General features: G+C 36.2%; 1 long non-coding RNA gene across 1 annotated transcript in view; it reads right to left on the reverse strand.

Moving 5' to 3' along the window:
* Positions 1–385: 385 nt before the first annotated feature.
* The window catches only part of LOC134163082 (uncharacterized), a 376,527-nt gene continuing 354,593 nt past the window's right edge, over positions 386–22,319 (reverse strand). The window contains exon 2 of the long non-coding RNA XR_009964557.1: positions 386–489. This is a non-coding gene — a long non-coding RNA (uncharacterized LOC134163082). The remainder of the gene's footprint in view (positions 490–22,319) is intronic.

The following is a 22,319-nucleotide window of genomic DNA, read 5'->3' on the forward strand; positions in this document are numbered from 1 at the left end:
TGAACCAGCCCTTACGGGTAACTCTCCTGTTTCTGCTTCCTCCCGGCTTCCCCTCCTCCCTGGCAGAGCATGAGGTTCAGAAAGTCCTTGGTCAGACTAAACATTTAAGCAGTAACTAAAAACATCAGTGTTATCAGCGCTGTTCCCAGGCCGAAAGTCAAAACCACAGCGCTGCACCAGCTACTAAGAAGGAGAAAAAATGACTGCTTCTGCTGAACCCAGGACAGTATCCACCCCTTATTCCATACCATTCACGTCATGCTCAAATCCCACATTGTCAATATACCATCACTCTTATCTCAGTGCAGTCTTATCTTAGTGCATGGACCAATCCCTATAAACCTGCTGAGTCCATCTGGTCCATGATGTTGGGCTCCATCTCTTGTAACAGTCTTTCAGAGCAGGAGAGGCTGTGTGCAGTGTTCACACTCGTGAATAACCTGGGCAATAGCATCCATTGCTAAGTCCACCCCTTGATCATGAGTCCATCTCTGTGTTGCATCTCTGCCCTGATGGCCTGAAGTGTCATGAGCCCACCAGGCTTAAAATAATTCACTGTCCCCTTCAGCAGTCTCTGCAACCGGTTGTTGGGGACTCCATACAGCTGCGTTCCATCTCCGATGCTTCCAAAGCACTGGTGGGGCCCAGTGGACTAGATACTTGCCCATACTGTCCCACACACCCGGCCACTCATGACTGTCCAGCCCTGGGGAAAATCTCTTGGTCCTCCTATATCGTTGTCTAACCCTAGACAAGACCTAAACCTGACTCTGCTTAACTTTCAAGGTCAGACAAAATGGTCATGGGTAAAACACAGTCCACTAATAATAATGATAAGGGAAATAACAAGGGAAGAGAATACAATACCACCTGTCGAAACCCAGCCTGACTGAGCAGTGAACTCGCCCTTCCAGGTAACTCTTAGTTACATCCTGGGCATGACGTGCTCTGGTATGGATTACCTCTTTGACTAGTTTGGGTCAGGTGTCCTGTTTCTGCTTCCTCCTGGCTTCCCCTCCTCCCTGGCAGAGCATGAGACTCAGAAAGTCCTTGGCTAGATTAAATATTTGAGCAGTAACTAAAAACATTGGTGTTATTAGCGCTGTTCCCAGGACAAAAGTCAAAACACAGGGCTATACCAGCTATCAAGAAGGAGAAAAAATGACTGCTACTGCTGAACCCAGGACATAGTACAGTCAGAAATTAATTCTTGTAGTTCTCCTATATAACAAATACGTCTAAAATTATTCTTTCCACTTTTATTTTTAATTTGTGAAATTGGGGTAGGTTAAGAAATGCGGTATATATTACTCAGGCACCTACAGTGCATTCACTGATCATCTCTAGTGTCTGATAATACCTTGACTTGCTCCACTTTACTGTTCTCCTCTTCATTATTAAGAAGTTAAAACAACATCTCTTAGCTCGTAGCCTGCAAAACAATTTAATCCTAAGATCCCTTTTTTGCTTTCAACACTAGTCATTTAGTCAAATAAAAGAAAAAAAATCAAAATCTGAATGAGGAAGTAAAACCAGGAGTTATGCCTGCTTCCTGTTACACTACATTTATCTGCAAACTGGTAGTCATAATCTTACAACTCACTGGGAAGCTTCCAGCTACCTGCAGTAGTATGCTGCACTGGCATCTCCTTTTGAAAACCCACAACACAGTTTTGAAAGACATCTGATATCTTGTCAGAAATACGTAGTAGAATATTGCTTGAAGTACTCAAAGAATCTCCAAGCAATTTGAGATAACTGTTGGTGAGACAATAAGCAATCAGCAGATCAGATAACACCCCATGAGCTGAGCCTTTGAACCTGAAACAGGAGAATCTTGACCTTGAATGGTATGGCAATCTCTATATAAAGATATTAGAGTGAAAGTATTTTACCTATTTACAAATAAAGGTATAACTCCAGGCACAAAGTAGAGGTTATGCTTTATGTGATAGGTGTCATTGTTAAGAACACCTTCCCTTGTTTAAAGAGTGGAAATTTTCTTCAAAGAACATATACGAAGAGCATTTTTAAAGCACTTGAGATTGTCTGGAGAGCAGGGAAGAAATTTAAAGTTAAATTCAGGAAGGAACATCAGAAAAAGACCCACACTTCCCAAAAAAAACAGTAAAACAAAACACAAAACCAACCAAATCCAAAAAAATTAGAGAAAAAATGCAGGAAACATTAATGGGATGATTCTATACTCATGGAATGACAACTTTAAATGAACTGGAGTTCACTTTAGGAAACAGACTGGTTTGTTTTCTATCTCTCAAATGCTTCCTTTGATATCTGTGGCCTTAATAAGTGTGTTAAAAGGTCAGATGATGTGAATGAAATTGTCAAAACAAAGCTATACAGATAATTTGAAAGGTTGTCTTGGTTTAACTCTAGCTGGCAACTAAGCACCATATGCCTGCTTGCTTACTTTCCCTCATCCCCGGCTGTTGGGATGGGGGAGAGAACTGTAAAAGTGAGGGAATTTGTGGTTTGAGATAAAGACACTTGAGTAGGTAAGCAAAAACTACACACACAAGCAAAGCAATTTAATGAATTCATTCACTACTTCCCACCGTCAGTCAGGTGTTCAGCCATCTCCAGGAAAAAGAGCTCCATCATGTGTATCAGTTACTTGGAAAGACAAACATGATAATTTCAAATGTCCCCCTCTTCTTTCTTCCACCAGCTTTATATTTCTGAACATGACATTATATTGTGTGGGATATCCCTTTGGTTGGTTGGGGTCAGCTGTCCTGGCTGTGTCCCCTCCCAGCTTCTTGTGTACCCTGAGCCTACTTGCTGTGGTGGGGTGAGAACCAGAAAAGGTCTTGCTAGCGGTAAACACTGCTCATTGATAATGAAAGCATTCCTGTTATGAACTCTGTTTTGGTAACAAATCCAAAATAGCAAAATTTGAGGTACTGTGAAGAAAATGAACTCTATCCCAGCCAAAACCAGTACAATCTGGTCCATGGTACTGGATTTAGTGTCTTTCAAATGAAGTGATTACTTAATCTAGCAAAGCATTCCAAAAAGCTCTACCAACGATACCTTAAAAACTGCATTTAGAGAAGGGCAATAAAGTGAATGAAGAGGCTGGAAGGAATGTCCTGTGAGGAGCAGCTGAGGACTTTGTGTTTGTCTGTTTTGGAGAAGAGGCTGAGGGGTGACCTCATTGCTGTTTACAGCTTCCTGAGAAGGGAAGAGGGAGGTGATCTCTTCTCCCTGGTATCCAGTGACAGGACACATGGGAACTGTTCAAAGCTGCATTCAGGGTAGGTTCAGACTAGATATTAGGAAACATTTCTTTACCTAGAGGGAGGTCAAACTCTGAACTGGCTTCCTAGAGAGGTGGTTGCCTAATATGGTCTGGGAAGCAGGAAAGACTTTGAGTAAGCTCTGTCAGCAATAACTAAAACATCCCTGTATTATCAACAGCGTTTTCAAGCAAAAATCCAAAACATAGCTTCATACTAGCTGTTATGAAGAAAATGAACTGTATCCCAGCCAAAACCAGCACAAAAGTTTAGGGGGAAAACACAAGTGGGAAGGGCCAACCTTCTTTAAGTTAAACAAAAGGAAGACAAAGTTGTTATGTTTTATGTTAATTCTGCCATTTTACATGATGTTATATATATTAATTCTTCAGTGTTAATGTTACTTATGTTCTAAATTGCATTAAAGACATAGACACTCCTGGCATTAATCCAGTGTTCAGTGATACTCAGGAAATATTCTTCTTCTATTTAAAAATGCGTGTTTTCTAATGACATAACTTCAGCCTGTTTTATTTGGATACTTATCAGCATCACCAGACAAAACCATAAATTATGTTGATGCCATTTTGATAAGAAAAATCAATGTTTCCTGAAAAGAGTATAAACATTTACCAACCCACCAGAATCTAATGATGAATTAGTCTTTCAATCTTTCCTGTGTGATAGTCTGACAGTCCTGTTGTCTGTATGTGGCTTACAGCCAGTTGAAGGGAAAAGAGCTCAGTTGTGCTAAGGATGTATCTGTCTTGAGAAATACTCATTGTATGCTTATAATAGCATATTGTTAAACCAAAGGATGTTTCTTAAGTCTTGGTCTGAGGATAATTTTCAGACACTAGTGAAAGTAAACTAGTTTTTTTTTTCTAATATTTCTTTTCCTTGTTCCTGATCCTCAGTTTAGCTGGAGACAGAACCATCTGTATCACAACACAATAGTGTAAGATTTAAAAAATAAAAATAACATGCCCACCAGCAAGGAATTTGTCAATGGGATTTTCTCTGCTCAAATTATGGTACTGCTACCATGCTGTAGTAATTTTGTAGTAATGCTTTTGTAAGCCCTCAATGCACTGAGAGCTTATGTTTGTGTCTAGCTGAGCTCTGTTTACTTCATAAGTACTTAAAATTGTCACTAGTCAAAATGGAAAAGCTGGAACAAACAACAGTTATCACTTTAAACATTTAGGAAACTGCAAATAGTAAAATGATGTTGCATAAGGTTGTCTCATACTGAGGAAAGAGAGGCACTTGAGAGGACTTACACAGGCTCAGAACTTTTGATGTTAGGATATGCCTCTGAGTTACAGGGTTTACAATGTTCCTGGAACTCAGACTGCATATATACAGGAAACCCCTTGAGAGCTTCACGTGTGAAGTATATTTCATGCTATTGAGTTATGCAAAGTTTAGAATTTTATTCTTGGAAAGAAATTAAATACAAAGGTTAGGATGTTTAATTATACTTCCTGCAAAGATACTTGTGCTATTTGTTGAATAAATGTGTAATCTGTCAGTGTAGCAGTAAAAACATAATTGGTTTGTTTATATACACTAAAATTAAAAAAATCTTTTTTAGATGGGCCATACACTTTGAGAGACACATTTGTAAATGTTTTTTCAAAGCGAATAGTGTACATCTTATGGTTTTGGATTTAGCTCAGCTCCATAATTTTATTAATTTGGATGCCTGTTACCATTTTATATAGATTTATTTCTTATTAGCATTGCTTATTCTAAAGTGTTATAAACAGTTCCCATTGTTGACAAGACAGGCCCTCTCCTTCTTCATATTTAAGTCTAGCAATAGAAGGAATAACTACAGACACTCACACTAAAGACTGGTTAGTTTCTGAAAGGAGGTCTCTGTCAGTTGTCCCTTAGTATGTGGCAGTAAATGCATCTCTCTTCTCTTGGCATCTTTCTGTGATTTTGTTAATGGATTCCCTACCCAGGTTTTTAAGGGTAGCTTATGTCATCTGCTGTATTTGCGTTGAATTACTATTTCTGTGCAATGAATTGAACATAGTTACATGTAACTGTGTTCATAATTTCCTTTACTTTCTTTTCAATACAGAGACCAAACTTCAACAGCAAATTTCATTTGCTTTAAGCACACCTTTTTCTTTTGTTAAATGAATTGTTCTCTCAAATAAAACCCCCTTGTTTTTAAGAAAACTCTCCTCCTGTTTTGAGGAAAATTGCTGGAGACACAATATGCACTCACTGAATTAATCTAAATATTTACCTAATCTTGCCTGATTATATTTAAATACTAAAAATACATAAATACTTAAAAATATTTAAATACCTAAGAAGCAAGATGCTGGAACAAATGAAATTATAACAGTGATAGTTTTGTTCCTGAAGTGAGACAAAAAAGCCCAGGAGGCTAAAAAAGAAAGAAGTATTAAATACTATTACTGCTTATTTATAGAAAGAATATAGATAATATCACATTATAATGGGATATTTTTTTATGACAAATAGGGATGAGATTAGTTTAAAACTTTCCATTTTGACAAGCTGTTAAACTTGAGAACCTTAAAAGCTGAGAAATTCAATCCATCAGTGTTTATAGCAGGTCTCAGAATACCCAGACAATGTCCAGGATCCTAAGTAACAGAGGTTGTGATGTGCTAATACTTAGATTATTACTGCATTTGACAACTAAACTAACAAAGTCTATTTTGATTCTAGCCAAAAATCTTGAGGACTTTGATGAGTGAAAATCTGTTGAGCTTTATATGTCAAAGGGCTACCCAGCTATGGAAAACCACAAATGAAGGAATCCAGAAAGTTTTGGCTCCAAATAAGATCTGAAGACTTGGAGTAATCTGAGCCATCTCCCAGTTTATGAAGGTAAGTTAGACCAGATTTAACAAAAGATTAGTCAGTTCCCATCTAGAAAATTGAGCCAAAGCAAACACTCTGAGTTATACCTCTGTGTATACCCACTGTAGTTGTATAATCCTTCTTTGGAATTCATACCCTGAGTATGGCATTCTCTCACCAGAAAGTAATATAAGATCATATCTTTTAAAATGGAAGCTATTCAACCATAAGAGTATGAGAAAATACTATGAGGAAAGAATTTATGAAGTCCAAATTATTCTTCCACAAGGCTGCGCTTGTCATACCTCTGGTCTTTCTTTTTTTTCTCTTGTATACTGTTATTTTAAGGCCCTAACAGTAATCAGAAAAGAAGCAGAAGTTAGGAAAGGTGTTTTAAACTGGTAGAAAGAAAGTGACTAAATTTAAATTACGTGATATTCTGTAAAGAAATTAAAGATACTAACAGTAGAACTACTTTGTAGCTTAGCTATACAGCTAGAAAATGGAGCCACTTTCAAACAGATGAAAAAAAGTGACATTATCACTAAAATGTCTGCAACACGTACAAAGCCAACTAAATTCAAACTAAAAATCAGGCTTGCTGCTATAAGCCTATATGTTGGTTTCTCAAATGCGGTTGAGTTCTTCTGGCCATGTTTTCAGAATGTTCTCATTCACTGGAAGTCAAGTGTGCATGAGCTTTTGAGAGTTAAGTGCAGCTAAATGTGTCAGTTAGCTGTTCTGTCATGTGTGAAGAAAAAAATCCAAACAATAAAAATCACATTCAGTCAGCAGATATTTTATGAGTCCATCATTTAAAGGTTCAGATGGATATAGTACTTAACTCAATAATCTGAACATGTTTCTGAACTGACACAGTATTGCCTGCTGTTACGAACAAAGGTAACTGGAGACCCAATAATGTGAGATTCCCTGGAAAATAGGCATGTAGGCTTACAAAGGAAGGGGGAAATATATTTATTATGAGCCTAAAGAAAAATTAAAATTAATTTTTTGAATCCCTACAAGTATGTGTTTTTTTTTTTTTTTGTCCTGTGCTCTATTCCCAGGTAAGGTCTGTGCTGTCACATAACAGGTGTTCAGTTGTATTGCTTTATAAAGATTCTAACTGAGGCTGAGATGAAAGAAAGGAATTTTGTAAAGAGTGAAACATGAATAAAAGCTCAAAGAAGTATGGTTTACATGAACAACTCTTATTTCCTGCACATCTGATATGATTTGATCCCCAGTTTCACAGACTTTAGGTAGAACATATTAGTCTCTTTATGCTTTGTGGTGAACTTGGTCTGTATGGGAAAGAGCAACCAATCATTCACATATGAATAATTAAAAAAAAATATAATAGGGGTGATGTTTTGGTTTTTTGTGGTTTTTTTGTTTGTTTGCTTTGGGTGGGTTTTTTTTGTTTTGTTTCTCGGGGGTATTTTTTTCTGTTGGTCTTTTTTTAAAAAAAAAACATATTTTGATGTTTTCTTTGAGTTTGTCAAAGATAGTCTATAGTGATGCATAGGGAAGGAAAGCATCTTTGGTTTTATCAAGTGGATTATTGAACATGTTGCTCAGAGAAGCTGAGGATGTCCTATCCCTGGAAGAGTTCAAGTAGTTGTACCCTTTCTAACTTAGATTTTTATGTACTGAAAAGTAAATAAAAAAGAAAGTGCCTACAAAGTTTCATTTGCATTCTAGTCTTACGCTCTTCCAAATGTATTTATACACTTCTTATATTTTTTGATGATCCATGCTACACTAACGGCTTATAATCTTAATTTTCTTAGAATAGTACAATTTACAACTAAATAGCTACATTACCTGCCTAGCAAGCAGTACTTTATACCATTGGTTTGTCTTGGCCCTTTGATTATTTCCTCTTGAAATGTAGGAATGATAATTATTTTTTCCTCTGATGAAGCCTAGATTCTTATTAGTAAAGGCAACTGATTCTTTCTTTTATCCATATTGATCATTGTACCTTTGGTTTAAGAGCAGTTAGATATCACAAATTAATTTCAGGAGCCTTTTTATTTTAAACATATATTTTTCTATGGCCAATACAAATAGAACATTTATTTTGGTAGTCTCTGCTAACATAATTGTACTCCTGAGGTAATGAGAATATTTTTTCAGATTTTTTCAGAACTCACAGTAGTCATATAAATGATGTTACAGTTGAAGTCTAGTCCCCTTAAGGGAATGAAATCATTTACAGGCCACAGTAGTGTTTTCTAACAAGGCTGTGACTTCATATGATTTACTAATATTTGCATTGTAATTCTGAGGGCATTTCAGCACTTCGGGTATTCCACCAGCAATTGTGGGTAGTTTTGTGAGCTGAACATTGATCATTTGATCAGTAGTTAGCTAGCAAAATCTGTATTCAGACTTGTTATAGAGAAACAATTTATGGTATAATAAAACAATTTAATTTTAGAAAACTGTCTACTCTGATAGGAAAACATGTGTGAATGTTATTTGATTCCATGTAGAGAAATATCTTGATGAATGAGACATATTTAGCTGCTAAAATTCCACTTAATTTCTTAAGCATTTTAAGTTAAAAAGCAGACAGAATAGTATATTTTAACGATTTAAGGAATGAAAACATGTATGTCCCAGTAAGGATTTTTTTTGCATAATTTCTTCATACTCGATCCATGGTCTCTAAGTGTAGTAATTCTTAGATTGAAGACTAAGTTTCGTGGTTTAAAACCAGTCAGGCAGCTCATTCACTCACTGCCCCCTTCTTGCCCTCCCCCTACTCCCGGAGGCGATGGAGAGGAGAATCAAAAGGAATGCAACTCCCATGGGTTGAGATAACAACAGTCCAGTAACTAAGGTATAACACAAATCACTACTGCTACCACTAATGATAATAATGATAAGAGAAAATAACGAGGGAAGAGAATACAACACCGCAGCACCAGCCAACTGATAACTTGCCCCCCCCAGCCCAAATACCGACCAATACCTCATCCAGCTCTGCAGTGCCCTAACCCTTCCAGGTAACTCTCAGTTACCTCCTGGGCATGATGTGCTCTGTTATGGAATACCTCTTTGGTCAGTTTGGGTCAGGTGTCCTGTTTCTGCTTCGTCCCGGCTTCCCCTCCTCCCTGGCAGAGCATGAGGCTCAGGAAGTCCTTGGCCAGAACAAACATTTGAGCTGTAACTAAAAACATCAGTGCTATCAGCACTGTTCCCAGGCCGAAAGTCAAAAACACAGCACTGTACCAGCTATCAAGAAGGAGAAAAAATGACTGCTACTGCTGAACCCAGGACACTGGGATTGGGAGATAATGGACATATGACCAGCACTGGACATATGACCAGCACTCATTCTCCGCAATGAGAAGTATAGCAAACAAAGAAAATAAAGATGGCAACAGCACTGGTTTTAAATTAATTCACTAGATGGAAAATAGTATGGAATAGAAGAGGATGATACATATTTTTACAATATCTCTGACTATTTATAATTATTACAAAGACATGTATTTAATGATTTTAGGGAAATGATTTTCTTCAAAATAATATCTTCTTCAAATAATGCTTTGGGCAGCAGTGAGGACAGGAGACGTCTTTTTAGGCGTTTAATGCATAGCTCAGTCCATTTGCTAGATTTTTTCACTTTCATTGCACATTATTTTTTTTGTATGTTCTCTGTCAGGTTTCATTTTGTTTTTCATAGCAACTGAAGTTGCAATTGTATATTGTTCTCTGAGTCTGCATTGCTGATTGAGTGATAGCTAAACATTGACAAGTAACTGTCAATGTATTTGTGGCTGTGACTTTTTTTTTTCTTCTACTAAAAATTAAATTCCATTGGTTCTTTCTCCACAAAAATCTTGGGGAATGGTGGGTTTTCAATGCCTGTGTTTGCCACCAAACACAGTTTTGTGTTGATGTTACAGAAAAGGGTGCTGGTGAGTACAGTTCTGCAAGAAAATGGGTGTTTCGAGGTTGTTTTATTTTTACTTGTCAGACATGCAAAGCTTAAGTTGATCAACCTTAGCTATGTGAATAGATGAGCACTATCGTTATGAGGACTTGTTACATGATGGAAACTTCTGCATGTTAATTTGGGTGTGGAAAAATAATAGCCAGAGAATGTGTATTACAGTGTTGAAGTTAACTGATGTTTATAAATAGGTACCTGAAGCTTGGATATTGAGACCATAGAACCCACTTAACACTGTAATGGCAAAAGTTTTAGTCTGGTTATCTGCAGCTTTAAAACTGCTGTGAACCTCCTAGACTTCTTAGGCACCTATTGGCCTAAATTCTTGGAATTTGTCTTTGGAACACCTACTTATACATATGCTTATTTTTTAACTTTCTGCACTAGGGTCAGGGACAGAGTTTGTGGTGAAAGTTAGGATCACCTCATCAGGGTTGCGATACAGTGAATAACCTGATCATAATATTTCACAGATTATAAAAATCTGGTTTTGATATCTTCCTTATGAAATTCCCTTTAAGGTCAGCTGTTTGAACAATATTAAGCACCACTTCAGAAATGACATTTTAAAAAACTTTAGAATCTCTTCTTGGTTAGCATCCTAGCAGCTATTTTTAACTTCAGTTTCTTTAACACTTGTTAGTATGAACACTGATTGGAACTGATATTTCCCTCTATTAAGAAAATAATAACAATTAGTAATAAACAAAGTTTACTGGCAGCAAGGCACTTTTGACAGGAAAGCCTATGAGCTCCAAGAAGAAACTTTTATTTGAAGTTGAAGATCCAGTCACCTTGAATTAGCTAGCTATATACAAATGATAACCATCACCAGTGTGTAAACCTTAAATGACATTCAGCTAGGTTAGTGGAGAGCCACTACATACTATAGCACTTCAAAGGCATTTTTTTTTGTCTACAATCAATCAGATTCAGAGCTCAGAGAAAGCAGGGATTCCTACCTACCTCCTTGTTATAGCAGCTGAGGGAACTGGATTTGTTTAGCCTGGAGAAGGAGGAGCAGGTTCCTGTTTGATGTCTTCAAATACCTTAGAAGGATTGTGAAGACCAAACGAGATGAGTCTCAGAGGTGTGCTGTGAAAGGATTCAAAGCATGTTTGCAAATTGCAACAAATGAAAGTCTAAATGGATGTGAGGAAAAATATTTCCTCAATAGGAGGCAATTGCTATCATAGGAGATTTTTCAGAATTTAACTGAACAAATAATAAGCAATGCAGTCTGACCTTGAAGGTACTTTTGTTGGAATCAGCAGTTGGACTGGATGACTTCTAGACATCCTTTCCAAACTATGTTTTCCTATGATTCTGTATTCCTTGTGGTGGTCTATGTCTCAAAGACCACTGGTTTAAAAATTTCTGAAGTGCAGGAGACAAATTACATTATATATTTTTGCACTGACTTTCCAGTCTTAATTGTGGTGTTGCTACTGCTCTGTGTTATCATGGGCATAGTACAGCTTGGGCATATTTTTTCAGTGATTCTTAGTATTTCCCTCAACTTTATCACAATAAAAGGCTGAGTATAACAACCACTGTGCTATAAACCCATATATTCAGTTTTCTTTTAGTTTGGCAAACAATACAGGCTCAGCAACATTATCAGTTCTATGTCTTAATTTTTTCTGAAATCTGGAATATTGGCTAATCTACTGCATTTTTACTTTTTGACTTCTGGTATGAAAGCAGTGCAAAGGCCACAAAATGAATGACAGTTCACTAAGTAAAATCATTTTGGACTAGGCAGAATACAAATATGACTTGAAATATTCTGGGTTGAAGAACTTAACTGCTTTGATGAATTTTCTGATTTGTTATGATGTTGAATTTTGCTTTCAGAAAGAGGAGATGAAGCATTTGGGAGTAGGTTTAGTGTTCACCAGTAGTAATTCAGTAAGCCTGGGGACAGCTACTTTGGGTTTGCAACATTACAAACGGAAAAAATAGTTCATTTTGTTTTGCAGCATATGCCAGTTTAGGAAAGCTTCAGGCTTAACTACCACATTAGTAGAAGCATTTGTAGTATCTCTGCTTCTCTAAGACATGGGGCAGTGATCAAAACCAAAGTGTAACTTCTGCTTAACTGACCTTTTAACCTAATATTATCAGACATCTGGTTGCATGTGTCAATTGAGTACATTCTAGTGGCACCCCAAAAAAAGTAATAAATACTGTCCTAAACATCTTAAAACTTTGCCATTTAGCTGTTTACTTGGAGGGAGAAGAGGAAGCAGACGATAGAAACAATGCATAAACAATAACTTAGGACTGAACCATGTGGTTGCTCTCTAAGTGTGATTCATGTGATTGCTTTCATAAACAATGAATTAAGATTGAGCCATGTGATTGCTTTCTAAGTTCTATTCCACTTGGGAGCACAAAACAAATCATAAGGTTGGGAATTCCCCAGAGTCAGCTAGCTAATCAAGGAAAAAGAGATCAACAGGGTACAGATATCAAAGCAAACCAAAGAAAAAATTAAATATAAAATTAATTAATCCAGGTTCCACAATACATTTTGATTACTGTTTGTACTGACAATATACTGGCTGCTTTTCAGAGGCAGGTGAAAATCTAGCTTTTCTTCTGATGACTTTACAGTATGAATTAGCTTTATATGACTACAGAATTGGTGGAGTTCCATACAGAGGGTTGCTAATGAAATACTTTGTTGGTTGTGTGCCCAGAAAGGCCACCACTGTTGTGGTGAAGCTAAACAGGAAAAGCAAGGTATTGCACTGCCTTCAGCATGGTATTTGTTTAGTGTTGTTTCCCATGGGCCAGAAAGATAGAGGATGGATGTATGTAGATGTTCAGGCATAATTTGATTGTAAAGAGTTGCAAATTGTACTTTTCCTCCACTAAATCATCAAGTTTGAGAAATTATCTCTTTATCTTGTCAATGAAATGCTTTAGTGACAATTGTGAAGTGACTGCTGGTATCGCAACATAAGAATTAGAAGCATTATGTTCAGAGATACTATTATTATCAGCAGCAAAATATAGTTTATTTTATAAACTGCTTTTTGCAAACAAGGAATTCTCAAAACAATCACATATTTAATGTGATAGCACTGCAAAGCAATTAAACATGAACCGCCACTCTTTGCAGTAACTTTCTGGTCACCAAGATATTTCATTTATGGCTTCAGACCTGTACATAGAAGTTATTTTACTTATTCAGCCCATATGCAAACGGATATTGCATGGACTCTCTACCACTTCATTAAAGGAGAGTGCACATATCCTGTCAAGTTATTCTGGATTCTCTAGCTGACCAAGAAAATAAGATTAACAGGTATAAAAGATGTCTAACGGCACAGTTTTTCTACTTGTGTATCTACAGCAGTCTTGATTGCAACTGAGATGTAAATAAGAAGACCTTTTGTCAGTGATGGTCTTAATACTTGAATTAGTTCTGGCATCTGATTAAATAGAGCTATTAATCTTAGGAGTCCAGCAAATCCAGAATAATGTGTTAATCTCATAGTCACATAAATCATATAATCAAATGAATGGTTCAGTGAGATAAGATGAGATGATAACCTGTTCTTTTTTGCTGATATAACTCAAACACCTATATAATGTGTGACAAGCTATCAGAGATTCAGTTTTCTTCTCTTTCTCTGCTCTGAAGATTTTGCTTGCAAAGATTGTTTGTGACTGTTGCATGCAAATATAAGTGTTGCCACATACAATCTAACATTCCCCATGCTGGCTGTAAAAAGTTAACAGCCGTTATTGTTGCTATTAATTGAACTAATGAGACATAATAAAAAAGAAGTAATCATAACTTCAATATTAAAAGATAAAAGGTCTACTTTGAAAAGTACATACCAGAGAACAGATGCTTTAGCTACTATTTTCTGGATCACAGTTGAGCTAAGAAATAGAACATTTGTGTGACAAGTGACCTGTTGTATACGCTCATGTATGTACTTTAATCCTGATGCTATAAACTGTCAGAGTGTACTTGCAGAGTGAGAGCCTCATCTAAGACCAAACTCTTGGCTCCCTGAGCTTGCAATACATGGGTGATCACTTTCCTTTAATTAAAGCTGACAGATGAAAAGCTTTGGAGTGTAATATGTTGCTTAATTTTGCTTTCAGAAATTAATGAAAATAGCTTTCGTCTTTCAATATAGTTGTAGTCGTAACATAAAGTAGAAATATGTCCTCACTCTTACAGGCTATTTTGACTGTTTTCTCACAAAGCTATGAAGCAGACAAAACAGCTGTTTTGTAACGTGTTAATATGCCTCTTCTACTTTTTAATATTTGCATAGCTATTTAATCCAGAACTTCTGGAGAAAGATTAGATCCATTTTTATGTCAGTCAAATAGAGTAAGATAGCCCTCTGTAGTCCATTAAGGCAAGAGCCCTCTAATATGTAAAATGCAGCAGCAGAGGACAGCAGGATAGACTAGTCAGTGATGACAGCATGACTAGTTTATGAAATAGAAATACAGGGTCAGCTTCACATTTAAAAGCAATGTGTAACAATCATTAACTTCATATTTGTGCTAAAGAATCTATGCTGCAATGATGTGTATGACTGAATTCTAGAATTAATTTTAGCTTTTGTTAGTAAAAGAGTGTTTAGTTTTTAAAGGAAATTCTTTTTCAAACAGAAACTTAAAAATTGTTTTCTTTTCTCCTGCTCAAAATTATTTTTTTGCCAGTGGTGGGTAATTTGAAGAGACAACACGGGGCAAATAAAAAGAGATCATTCAACTAGAGTTGGGAAGTAAGTAGAGTGTGTGTGCTCATGGTCCAGCAGACTAAATCTGGTCAAAGGTGAAAATCTTCATACCTCATGCAGTTAACATGTTGAAGTCTCAGCCCTAAATATTTTGATCTACTGATTAACTACTATTGTGCCATGTTATTTGTTGCTGTAGATCTCTAGTACACAAAACTGCCTCATTTGTTTTCCTGGTTTAAAGGATGATAGGTGCTTTGCTAAGCCTCACTCCTTTTTGCTATTTACATTTGCTATATTATTCTTAGAAAAGATGCATTAGGTCTAATTTCTCAGAGGGGAAATAATAGTGATTCGCAGGTAATATATCTTTTCCTAAGAAATTATCCATAGCCTTATTTTTCTATACTTTTATGTAAAGTTATTCCATAAATAACTTGGCTTGGTATATAGATCCCAAACTATTGATGGAGATATACCTCCAGGGGGGTTCCTAGTGATTTCATGGTAATATGTTTCTGGAATATATTATTTGATAAAAACTGTATGTTTTTACTGGGGATTGAGGGGAGGAGAGACACAAAAACAACTTCTCCCAGTAAAATCACAACATCTATTCCAAGTACCCAAAGTCTGTTGTTTTGAACAGAAAATCTGGTAATACCCATGAATACATTAATAAGGCCACCAATGACCAGTATAAGTAGGACCAAAAGTAGAATATGGTATAAAAAAATGAAAAAAAAAAAGTATATACAGAATGGTTGCTGAAGTCCATTTTAATTACAAAACAAGATTTGTCAATAAAGGCTGTGTACCTGGTGATTCAGCTGTCTGTATCTCAATGAACTAGGGTATTGGAGGATTTCTGAGGGAAAAAAAAACAAACCTGTATTCATTCTTTAGTCATATGCTTGGCATAACTGTTCATCACAGAATGTTCTACCACTTTTGGCAAAGAAAAGAAACTTTTCTTAGTGCTGTTATCTTGGAATGAAAAGAACCCCACAGCCCAGAGAGCAAGCTCAGCTTTGAGGAATTAGCAGCCACAACAGAAATCCAAATCTTATGGATGTTTGCTTGTTTATTTTCCCCCTCAAAACCTGTTGGGCTGCACATCAGAGTTACTTTTATCACAAGAAATAATCAGACTAGGTCCAAATTACAAAAATGAATTTCCTGTGAGAAAGAGCTTTATTCCACTGAAATACAAATGCTATTTGTAACCTGCACTAGTTTTCTGCAGTCCTTAAAGTTAATACTTACTTATGAACTTTCTTCATTTCCCCAGTAATGTATCGTGTTTTCATGATGAAAACTGGAGTGAGATTTAAACCCTCTGTAGTTTAATCTTACTTGCACATGAGAAGCTACTTCAGAGTAATGGGATAGGAGTTGAAAATCCCTGATGTCACACAGACGATAGCCAACCCTTTATTTGGAAAAGTCAGCATGTTATTTTGCAAGGCAAGACTACCATCTTGTGGCCTTTGTGTACAATGACTACCTGAGAGCACAGATGTCTCAAGATGCCCACACAATGAAATAGCAGTCACTTCTGCTTCTGTTTTTTTTTTTTTTTTTTGCTAACAGTTCAGGTCTTTTCCCAGTCAAAGCTTATAAGTCTTTCAATAGAAGTTGGTCCTTTTTGTTCCATTGGTTGCAGATATTATGTGAGCATCTGTTCTTGCTTGTTTCACTTATTCAGTGTGAAGCCATTAGAAGAGCCTGGCTGTGTCCTCAAGGATACTGAAGTGCAGCTGAGGAGACCAGGCCTTTCCTCTCCAGAAAGACTCAAGTCAGTTGCGTCAGCCTTTGTGTTCTGTGCTGTGTGCTCTCTCTGGCTGCTTACCTGGGTCTCCTGAGCATTTGCTGTAGCTTGCTAATGTCCCTGTTGGTGTGGTGAGTACTAAAGTGGAATTTATCCTCCTGCTGTTGTTTGACAAGTGGTGGAGTTGACTTTCCTCATCCTGGTGGTTTGAGTGTGACTAACAGCATGAAGAATGGAGAGCAAAGGAACCCGCGTGGGGCATCTGCCTGAGAACAACATATCTTGATAAAGCTGGGCATGGGCTGTAAGGACCTTCCAATAAAAACTGAAGACTCTGTCAAATGTCTTGCTAAAATCTAGATAATGAACAACTACTGCTTTCACCCAATTGAATGACTTATTTCAAAGTAAAATTCCAGGCCAACAATAAAAAATATAAGTTTATGGTTTTTAACATTTACTTTACAATACCAGAGACAAACTTTGCATAAAGTGTGATCCAAATCCTTGTAGGAACACAGACTATTCAATTTTTTGGCTGGTATTTATGCTTTTATTTTAATTCTCCTTTTACTGAGCCAAAGAAATAAGGGAGAACTTCCTGAAGAATATTGGTCACCGCTTTGCTGTGGGTTTCTACTTTATTATGTTTTACTTATGAACAGAATTGTAATCCTTAGTGTGACTAAAGTGTTTATCCTTTCTTCCCAAAGATTTTATTGCCAGTTAGTGCTTGATATGATCAATTCAAAAACACATCTATGGATAGCTTGTTATTTATTGCAGTCTCTCATTATGACTTTTAAAAAGTAAGATAATGTGTCCCAAACAATTTTTTTCTGAGGTTTGAATAATAATTTATTCACAACACAAGAGTAGACAATGGATGTTTATCAGCGTCACTGGGATATATATGCACATTAATGAAATATTAATTACAGTACTAATGATCATTAATCTCCAAGGCAAATGATTACTTGTAGGAGCATGTTTCATTGAAAATTAGCAAAATATATTAGCAATAATTGCTGCAAAACTGACAATACTTTATAATAGCACAGCAGAATGAGATTTCTTACAATACCCTAACTGCAATTAGGAAAAAAAAACCATTTGTTTCCCTAAGTAAAATACTTTGACTATAAGTAAAATAAATTGTTAACTACATGATACCATAGAGTTTAATGGGGTTTTGTAGTTTTATTCTATCTGAAAGATATTCTTAGGTGTCATGAGTACATGTTTTGACAGTTTTAAAGACAAATGATAATTTCAATATTTTTTTAAAATAGGTTAAGCCACAAAAAAAGCCCCAAAATAAACAACAACAAAGCCGACTAGAATTATCCAAAGAAAAGCAAGCACTATTTTTCTCTATACAACTTGCTTTACATGTATTCCTGCATGTTTTCTTTGTAGCTTTTGAGCAGTATATGTTTTTCTCCACTTAAATGTAGAGCCACCCTACTCTTATAAGATTTCATGTTAAATCCAGTAGAACCTATTTAACTCAATTTCTTCTACAGAGACATAAGAACTGTCTTGGGTTATCAGAAATGCATGGCTCTGTGCTTTTTATAGGAAGATAACATTTCCAAACATTTAGCTATGTAAAGTGGATTTCAGCTTCTCTGAAGTACTTTCATTTTCCCTCTGGACTTTGTGTCTTGCAGGAATAGTACTGAGCAATACATGAAAAATATCTTCTTAGATTTGTGCTAAACAGATCTTATTAAAAAAAATCAGTTACATGTGTACAGCAGTCTTCTGGGAGCATGAACACCAAGTGGATTAAAAAAACTTAATAATCTGAAAACTCATTTAGTACATGTAGATATCCAGAAAAACATTTAAATGAACTTAAAAGTACAGATGTTGGAAGAAACACATGGTTGATTTGATTATTGGGTGGAATATTTTTCATATACCATTCCTAAAGACAAGTAAAGGTTACACACTTATATAACAATTGTTGGATATGTTCAGCTGATGAAAGCATTACACTGCCCAACAAAAAAATTTTATATCGCACAGTCATAAAATAGTTCAAGTTGGAGGGGAAAACTGAAAACAGATGTTGTAAAAAGCAAGAATCCAGAATTTTACTGTGAATTTGGTGTCTTTTGACATTAATAAGAATCAGCGATCGCCTCCTGAACCCTGAGTACATGTGGTGGAGTGGAGAAGGGGAGTTATACTGCAGTATTTCTTAGTATTCCATCTGTAATTGTGGGACTGCTTAGCATATGGTCATGCTCCATCACCATTACAAAACTAGAGCTATTACCTTCCACAAAGATTTTTTTCTTGTTTGGTTTTAAAGATGACAGTTATTGCAGCCCACCTAATTTGTGCTAGAGCACATGTTAATGAGTGAACTCTTTATCTATTCTGAATGATAGGAGACATGCATATTTATTGGCCAAGTTGTTAAAATGACACGAAGTAGTTATCATGAATTAGTTTTTCCATTTCACCTACACTCAGACTGGCTTTATCTTTGGCTTGTGTTCAGTAAAAATAAACCTGTCATGTCCACAAAGTTTAAATCTTTTTAAACTGTCTGTTCTTTTCTGACAAGGACAGTAAGCCTGTTACAAATGGTTTATTTATTCTGGTACTTCCCCTTGTTCTTCTGCCTATCTTTTCTGGTGTCTTTTTAAATTAATTCTTCCTTCCAATATTCTTTTACAAATCCTTGTACACACAAAATCAATCAGAATTTTGCATTTCCAGATGCTGAAAGACTAATGAAATTAAAAGCTTGAAAAGTAAGGCAAAGGAACTTTTAAAAGGAAAGCCCAACCTTTATTTTTTTTCTTATAGAAGAAAAAAAATTTTTTGATAGTTACTGGTCATCTTTCCTACAGCTGTTCTAACCACATGTAAAGAGATTATCAGTCTCCTGTAAGTAAAGTATTGCATTGATTGTTCATAAACCGAAATTAGCAAGAAATCTGCATAATTTCAAAATCATATTTCAAAGTTAGATGAACTGTAACAAACTCACATGTTCCAATTTAGCTATCATCAATTATTGTGTCTAAACAGATTATGAATCATCTTATAACCAAAACTTCTGATCTTCTAATGACCATTCTAATGATCTTTCCAGAACTTCTGATTCTCAGCATACAAATCCATTGCATATGACTGAGTTCTGTTCTATTGATGAAGCCTTCAGTGTTAAAATGTCATATGTGTAGTTCCAGAAATTCCATCAGATCAAATAAGCCAATTGGGATTTGCACAGCACCATTGATCTGATCAGTGGTGTGGAATTATTTTTTCTGTATTATATTTCTTATATTTCTTAATTTTATTTGTTTATCTATGTTATATTTCTTGCATAAAAGCCAATATTAAGTGCTTTCCTCTTTTAGAAATATCTAATACTTTTTTTTTTTCTTTTAAATTCCTTGAGTTTTGATTACATCAATGACTTGGACATACAGCCATAAAATAACATCATAGTAGTATAGTGCATTTAGAATAATAAAATCATTGAATAGTTTGGGTTGAAAGGGACCTTAAATATCATCTAGTTCCAACACCCCTGCTGTGGACAGGAACGCCTCACACTAGACCATGCCACCCAAATCTCCATCCAACCTGGCCTTGAACACTGCCAAGGATGGAGCATTTACCCCTTCTTTGGACAACCTGTTCCAGGGCCTCATCAACTTCACAGAAAAGAACTTTTTCCTATATCTAACCTAAATCTTCCCTGTTAAAAAAAAAACAAAACAAAAAACCAGCAACAACAACAAAAAAATACCAAATCAACCAACCAAACAAACAAAAAAAACACCTTAAATAAAAAATAGAACTTTGTTTTCTGGGGTTGAAATTAATGGTTCTGTTTATTATCATTGAAGCAAGTATTGCAGACTGCACAATTACCTGTAATTTGATGGATTTTTATCTACATGGATGATGCAAAGTTTCATTGTCTCAGTATATCATACTGGATCTTTTTCATCCCTGCTGAAACTCTCCTTCCTATCAGTATCTATGCTCCATTCTCCAAAAAGATTGCTTCGTCAGATGACTTCTTTCCCAAGATCTGATTATCTCACAGCTATACTTGATAGATTTTCCTTTCCTATTCTAGGATGAAAACTTTCTAGAACTGTTAGGAAAGAGTTGAATTGACGGGTGGGATGAGGCGTTTCTGTTGCTGCATGGACATCAGGATGCTTTGTGATAACATGCATTCCTTTTTCATATCCCCAATTCATACATCAGTTCACCATTGGCACACTCCTGTTTCCTAGTTAAAGCAGGATGAGTGCACGTAACTTTTGTTTTTCCTACTGTAGATGTCACTCTAAGGCTGCGTGCTTCTTTCTTATTGAAGTAAAACATCAAGTTGGGGAAGAGGGTGCTGAAGATTTTAATTGTTTAGTCCTGAAATATTTGTGTTTTTATACCTTAGCTTGAACATAGAGGAACTGCAGTAAGACTCTTGAACTGAATTACAAATTTTGGATCCTGTAAAAAAAACATCAGGTTTTCAGTATTTTAGGTGACTGAATAAGTTGGGTATTTTTCAGGAAATATAGTTCCAGTGAATGATAATTTTATTGGATCTGAGAGGCTTCTGAAAGCCAGATAGGTAGCTAAAAATTTTATTTTGTTTTAATCCCCAACAAAATGCTAATCTTGGCTATATATGCATTTAGACAGGTACTTTAAAACAGCTACCATATGAGGTGTCTAAAAGTTGAATGCTATTTAGGTAAATAGGCTGACTGGATCTCAGCATGTGCATTCACTTATCTTCAGATTTGGTAGGGTGTTTATATTACATTTAAAAAAATGAGATTAAAAAAAAAATTACATTTGTTAAACTCAGATTATTGTTATGGACAAAACTGAGCCCCTCTGACATGGGGAATCAGCAATATAAAACTGAGCCCCTCTGACATGGGGAATCAGCAATATACTGTTAACAAATTAACATATTTACAATCTACTAAAATACAACCAGAAGTTTTATTAGTTCAGTTACAATAACACTAAAACACCCCAACATGTTACAGACAGATAGGTTCTTAACACACGAGTTGTCAGGGCAGTATAGAACCTTGGTCTTTTTGCTAGTGATAGCAAATTTGTATTTACTGAACTATAGAACAAATGTGTAGAAAGTCATCCACAGAGACAATAGCATGCTCAGCACCCAACCGCATCATATTTTTGACAGTATCTTCTATAGCAACCTTCTTTACTCCATTAAAGATGAGGTGACTGCAGAATGGATTTCAAAGCCTCAAATGTTGCTGCTCTGAATAACTTCTGGAGAAGCATCTTTTTTTTGACTTTTTTATGTAATCTGTCATGGCCCTGAGGGCACCACCAGCCCTCACTATCCCTGCCCATCCCCAGGGCTCTCACCACCCTGTGTAAGGCCCAGGACCCCATTTCAGGCCCCCAGTACCACCTGCCCTTGCCCTAGGAACACTGCTGCAGGGCAACTATCCAGCTCCCCACAGCCCTGCCCTGCCCTGCCCAGCTGTCAGCTCTGCTGAGATGAGCCCACCCATGGAAACAGCAGCAATCTGAATGAGATGCCAAAAGGTGGGTAGAGTGGGTACTAACCCTGTTTCTTTCAGGTCTTATCCTGCTTTGCCTTAAATTATTAAAATTGCCATCAATGAACTTGAGGATGCGTTTGTTTTTATTCTGTTCCTCTAGAATTTTTTCTGGGAAGAATAACATGCAGCAATTTAAATTCC

Source organism: Pezoporus occidentalis, unplaced genomic scaffold, assembly GCF_034315485.1.
Source record: "Pezoporus occidentalis ecotype Australia unplaced genomic scaffold, CSIRO_AGI_Poc_V1 ctg2, whole genome shotgun sequence".
NCBI classification, from domain to species: Eukaryota; Metazoa; Chordata; class Aves; order Psittaciformes; family Psittacidae; genus Pezoporus; species Pezoporus occidentalis.